Source organism: Gopherus evgoodei, chromosome 2, assembly GCF_007399415.2.
Source record: "Gopherus evgoodei ecotype Sinaloan lineage chromosome 2, rGopEvg1_v1.p, whole genome shotgun sequence".
In the NCBI taxonomy this organism is placed as follows: Eukaryota; Metazoa; Chordata; order Testudines; family Testudinidae; genus Gopherus; species Gopherus evgoodei.
The window spans coordinates 43377755-43384792 of NC_044323.1; positions in this window are offsets into that span (position 1 = coordinate 43377755).

The following is a 7038-nucleotide window of genomic DNA, read 5'->3' on the forward strand; positions in this document are numbered from 1 at the left end:
ATAGAAAGAGACCTTCTAAAAATGTTAAAATGTGTTACTGGCACGCAAAATCTTAAATTAGAGTGAATAAATGAAGACTCGGCACACCACTTCCGAAAGGTTGCCAACTCCTGGTATAAACAAATATTAGCAGGCTCTTAATAATTCTTAATTCTCAGCATCTATTTCAACTCTGTTTGCCAGTTAAAAAGGAGGGGAACTAGATTATGGATTATTTGGGAATGCATTACCTTTCAAGCAACTTAAAATGATTTGTAAAAGCAGCAAAGAGTCCTGTGGCACATTATAGACTAACAGATTAACTGTCTATAAGATGCCATAGGACTCTTTGCTGCTTTTACAGATCCAGACTAACACGGCTACCCCTCTGATACTTAAAATGACTTGGGCTACATTTTACAAATATATGTCATGAGGCGGCGATGCATTGGGGGGAGGGCATGAGGGTTCATGTGCCCCCCAGATTTGCTGTGTGGCTTGTATTTAACATGCTCACACAGACTGAGCATGCTCAGTAACAATGTCGAAGCTGACTGCCCTCACTCTGCCCCGCTCTCCACATCAGCAAGCACAGGTTGTCTCTGCCTGAGGTTCACGAGCAAATGTGTATGTGTAGTTACCACAGTTGCATGTGTATGTTGAGCAATTGTACCTGCAAATGGATGGATGCCTGAATATCCAACTGTGAATGCAGCTGCAGTAACTGTTTGCACAAAGGTATATGTGCATATACACATACATTTTTACACATGAACCTCAAGGTCTTACTTCAAAGACTAATGCACATGTTTATCTCTGCACACTTGAGTACTCCTATTGATTCAATAGGACTGTTCACTTCTGTAAAGTTAAGCATATATGCATAAGTATGTTCAGGATCAGATTCTTCACTTTTGAAAGACAACAGAACTAATTAAGAAATATTTATGATAGCAAAAAAATCAATCAAACAAAAAAAGAAAATCCACATAGTATCAGATTGCTAATAAAAATCTAAAAACATTGTTATACACATCACCTGTTTATATAAAGTAAATTAAATAATTGAGAACAGAATCAAATTAAGAAAAAATCAAGAAAAAGTCATTGCTTCCGATAAATATGGAAGCTCTTGTGAAACAAATATCCAAAAACCCAAATGAAAACAATAAAACCTACTAAGTAGAACTGTGAAAAACAGAAGTAAAGCTATTGATGGAGAAAGTAGAGATAAAAAGGTACAGAAACAGAATGAAAGCAAAATAGAATGTGCTACATTTAAAGAGAGGCTAAAATTGATTCCTTGGTGCATTTAGGTGGATTTTCTTGATAATGTTTGTTAAATTGTAGTTTAATATGACTTATTTGCTGAATTTATTCCCACACTTTGGTTTGCAGTATGTTATTTTTAAAAACATATATATCTTGTTAATACCAGCATTCTTAGGTCTGATATGTGCAGCAAAGCTCCGGTTCCAATTTTATTCAGAATTATTTTAAAGAAAGTAACGGTATGTGGGTGGTGTTGGGATGGTATCTGATGGGAAAGTTTGGTATCTGCACTCAAAGTCAATACATATTTTAGCATAATTATATATTCTTTGGCCCTTAGTCAAAGAGATATGTGTCATCCATACTGTACAATAAACATCAATTCCAATAACAAAACTGAGGCCCCAATCCACAATGATGAAACATCTATTTTTTTTGTAACTGAGGCATTTCTGTAAAATACCTAATATGTACATTTGTTATGCAGTTTTGCATAAACATGCCATTTGAACTGATTGATTTTAAAAGTGTTTAGTTTATATTAAAACTAAATAATACTCTGACTAGTATAAACTGTAAACTAGTAATTTTGTTTTGTATTCTCTGTATAAAGTGTTTTATATTACACAGTAGCTAAGTGAATTGCACTATTGTACATGCAATGCAGCTTTTTTTTTTTTTTTTTAGTTTAATCAATGAATTCCTGGGAATGTAGTTTAATGCAATAATATTTTTTTTCAATAAAAAGGCTTAATGGTATAAAGAGTGTCAGTCATGTATTTTTAATGTAAAGCTGTCATAAACAGATAGTTAAGGGTTAATGTCTCTTTCACCTGAAGCACCTGACCAGAGGACCAATCAGGAAACCGGATTTTTAAACCAATCAGGAAACCGGATTTTTTCAACTTTGGGTGGAGGGAAGTTTGTGTAAGAGGTCTTTTGTTTTCTCTCTGCCTGCTGTCTCTGAGCTTTGGAGAAGTAGCTCTGTTTTCTAATCTTCTGTTCTAAGTGTAAGGACCAAGAGATCAGATAGTAAGTTATATGGTTTCTTTTCTTTGGTATTTGCATGAATATAAGTGCTGGAGTGCTTTGATTTGTATTCTTTTTGAATAAGGCTGTTTATTCAATATTCTTTTAAGCAATTGCCCTGTGTTGTGTCATCTTAATACAGAGAGACCATTTGTATTTTTTCTTTCCTTTTTTTATAAAGCTTTCTTTTAAGACCTGTTGGAGTTTTTCTTTACTTCAGGGAAATTGAATCTGTATTCACCAGGGAATTGGTGGGAGGAAGAAATCAGGGGAGATCTGTGTGTGGGTTGGATTTGCTAGCCTGATTTTGCATTTCCTCTGGGTGAAGAGGAAAGTGCTTTTGTTTCCAGGATTGGGAACGGAGAGGGTAGTTTCACAGAGCTTGTGTCTGTGTATCTCTCCAGGAGCACCTGGAGGGGGGAAGGGAAAAAGGATTATTTCCCTTTGTTGTGAGACTCAAGGGATTTGGGTCTTGGGGTCCCCAGGGAAGGTTTTTCAGGGGGACCAGAGTGCCCCAAAACACTCTAATTTTTTGGGTGGTGGCAGCAAGTACTAGGTCCAAGCTGGTAACTAAGCTTGGAGGTTTTCATGCTAACCCCCATATTTTGGACGCTAAGGTCCAGAATCTGGGAATAAGGTTATAACATGAGTGGCAGCTGGTGGGAGATAGACAGAATCCAGAAGCCAGTAGGAATATTATATTTTTCTTTTCTCTGCTAAGGGCTTTTTAGCAGAGAGAAACAGTTTGGTTTTAAAAGGGAACCAGAGAGAATTTTTTTTCTGCTCTCTCTGGCAGGTTGTGGCTTGCATGTTAAGGGTCTTTTGTCATGCAATAGCCCTCCCATTAGGAGGCAAGTACCAGCACTTATATGCATGCAAATAAAGTGGTTTTTCTGGTTTCCCTTCATTGAACATTAGCTAGAGAGAAGAAAGGAAAAAAGCACTGCTGCTAGGCAGACTTCAGGAGGCAACAGAGAACCTGCAGTTCAGAGGATAAACAGGCACCCCAACACAAGAAAACAGGAATCATGACTTCTAAGGCAAAAATGGAGGCCGAAGACCAATTCAGAGAAGCTGAACACAGGCGACAACTGGAAATAAAACAAGCAGAGATGGAGATGAAAGAAAGAGAAGAACAAATCAAACAGGCAGCACACAAAAGAAAACTAGAAGAAGAAGAGTTGGCCCACCACCGAGAAATGGAAAAACAACAAAAAGAAAATGAAGAGAAGGAAAAACAGAGAAAACATGAACTGGAGTTGGCAAAAGCTGGGCTGCCTGTGCCAGCCAACCCTAACAACCCGGCGCGAATTATTGCTCCATAGCACAGGAAATTTCCCACCTACAAGGCAGGTGATGACACCGAGGCCTTCTTGGAAAATTTTGAAAGAGCCTGTCTTGGGTACAGCATCCCCGAAGACCAGTACATGGTAGAATTAAGGCCACACCTCAGTGGACCTTTAGCAGAGGTGGCAGCTGAAATGCCTAAGCGGCAAATGAATGACTATAAACTTTTTCAAACCAAGGCCAGATACAGAATGGGGATAACCCCAGATCATGCCCGTCGGCGCTTCAGAACCCAAAAGTGGAAACCAGAGGTGTCATTTCCCAAACACGCCTACTACATTGCAAAAAACTATGAGGCCTGGCTAACAGGAAACAACATTCAAACCCTGGAAGAACTGAACCTCCTCATACAAATGGAGCAGTTCTTGGATGGTGTTCCTGAAGACATCACACAGTACATACAAGATAGAAATCCCAAAGATATCGCTGAGGCGGGGGAGATTGGAGCCAAATGGATGGAACTGGCAGAAAGCAAGAAAGCTACTGTCAAGGGGAACGATTACCCCAGGGGGCACACAGACCATAAACCCTACAACCGAGGACAGCCAAAGACCCCACATACCACCCAAGTAAAGCCACAGACACCCTACCCTTCCACCTCACCAGTCTCCAGTAACTCACCTCGGCCCAGTGACCCATCAGATGGAAGATGCTTTAAGTGTAATGAACTGGGACATATCAAGGCCAACTGTCCCAAGAACACCATGCGAGTGCAATTCATTACACCACCATCACCCCAAAGATCCCCAGGCCCAGATGCCTCTGAAATACCCTTGGAGCGAAGGGAAAATTTGAGAGTGGGCGGAAAGAAGGTTACTGCGTGGAGAGACACGGGGGCACAAGTGTCAGCTATCCACCAATCCTTCGTTGACCCCAAATTCATCAACCCAAAGGCCAAAGTTACAATTTACCCCTTCATGTCACAAGCTGTAGACTTGCCTACAGCTCAACTGCCTGTCCAGTACAAAGGCTGGTCAGGAATGTGGACTTTTGCCGTCTATGACAATTATCCTATCCCCATGCTACTGGGGGAAGACTTGGCCAACCAGGTGAGGCGGGCCAAGAGAGTGGGAATGGTTACACGTAGCCAAACCAGGCAAGCTTCCAGATCCATTCCTGTTCCTGAGCCGTCCACAGAGGCCCCGTCTGTGTTACCTGAGACCCAGACAGAGGTAGTGGACCCGGATTCCATGCCTACCACTGAAACAGCCACAGCATCTCCAGTCCCAGGCCCGGAACTGGAACAGCAACCAGCACCAGCAATTGCAACCCCATCTTCAAACTCAACGCCAGAGGGCGCCAGCGAGCCAAAACTGGCAGAAGCACAAGACAGCCATACCCAAAAGGCTCAGCCAGAGCCTGAAATACCCTCAGGTGCACCAGCGGAGAGCGGTTCACCAGCAACGGAAACAACCCCATCACCTACATCGCTTCCAGAGGGACCAAGCCCAAGTCCACAGTCTGAGGAAGAACTGGTGACCCCAGCCTCAAGGCAACAGTTCCAGACTGAGTAGGAAGCGGATGACAGCCTTCAGAAAGCTTGGGCGGCGGCACGGAGCACCCCACCGCCTCTCAGCTCTTCTAATCGATCCCGGTTTGTTATAGACCAAGGACTTTTATACAAGGAAATTCTTTCTGGTGGACACCGGGAAGAATGGCAGCCGCAAAAACAGTTGGTGGTTCCAACTAAGTACCGGGGGAAGCTCTTAAGCTTAGCCCATGATCATCCCAGTGGCCATGCTGGGGTGAACAGAACCAAGGACCGGTTGGGGAAGTCCTTCCACTGGGAGGGGATGGGCAAGGATGTTGCCAAGTATGTCCGGTCTTGTGAGGTATGCCAAAGAGTGGGAAAGCCTCAAGACCAGGTCAAGGCCCCTCTCCAGCCACTCCCCATAATTGAGGTTCCATTTCAGCGAGTAGCTGTGGATATTCTGGGCCCTTTTCCAAAAAAGACGTCCAGAGGAAAGCAGTACGTACTGACTTTAGTGGACTTTGCTACCCGATTGCCAGAAGCAGTAGCTCTAGGCAACACCAGGGCTAACACTGTGTGCCTGGCCCTAACAGACATCTTTGCCAGGGTAGGTTGGCCCTCTGACATCCTTACAGATTCAGGGTCTAATTTCCTGGCAGGGACCATGGAAAAACTGTGGGAAACTCATGGGGTGAATCACTTGGTTGCCACCCCGTACCACCATCAAACCAATGGCCTGGTGGAAAGGTTCAATGGAACTTTGGGGGCCATGATACGAAAATTCATCAACGAATTCTCCAATAATTGGGACCTAGTGTTGCAGCAGTTGCTGTTTGCCTACAGGGCTGTACCACATCCCAGTTTAGGGTTTTCACCATTTGAACTTGTGTATGGTCACGAGGTTAAGGGGCCATTACAGTTGGTGAAGCAGCAATGGGAGGGGTTTACGCCTTCTCCAGGAACTAACATTCTGGACTTTGTAAGCAACCTACAAAGCACCCTCCGACACTCTTTAGCCCTTGCTAGAGAGAATCTAAAGGATGCTCAGGAAGAGCAAAAGGCCTGGTATGACAGACATGCCAGAGAACGTTCCTTCAAGGTAGGAGACCAGGTTATGGTCTTGAAGGCGCAACAGGCCCATAAGATGGAAGCATCATGGGAAGGGCCATTCACGGTCCAAGAGCGCCTGGGAGCTGTAAACTACCTCATAGCATTTCCCAATTCCTCACTAAAGCCTAAAGTGTACCATGTTAATTCTCTCAAGCGTTTCTATTCCAGAGACTTACAGGTTTGTCAGTTTACAGTCCAGGGAGATGATGCTGAGTGGCCTGACGGTGTCTACTACGACGGAAAAAAAAGACGGTGGCGTGGAAGAGGTGAACCTCTCAACCACCCTGGAACGTCTGCAGCGGCAACAAATCAAGGAGCTGTGCACTAGCTTCGCCCCATTGTTCTCAGCCACCCCAGGACGGACTGAACGGGCATACCACTCCATTGATACAGGTAATGCTCACCCAATCAGAACCCCACCCTACCGGGTGTCTCCTCATGCCCAAGCTGCTATAGAACGGGAGATCCAGAACATGCTACAGATGGGTATAATCCGCTCATCTACCAGTGCATGGGCATCTCCAGTGGTTCTGGTACCCAAACCAGATGGGGAAATACGCTTTTGCGTGGACTACCGTAAGCTAAATGCTGTAACTCGTCCGGACAACTATCCAATGCCACGCACTGATGAGCTATTGGAAAAGTTGGGACGTGCCCAGTTCATCTCTACAATAGACTTAACCAAGGGGTACTGGCAAGTACTGCTAGATGAACCTGCCAAGGAGAGGTCAGCATTCGTCACCCATGCGGGGGTGTATGAATTCAATGTCCTTCCTTTCGGCCTTCGAAATGCACCCGCCACCTTCCAGAGGCTGGTAGATGGTCTACTA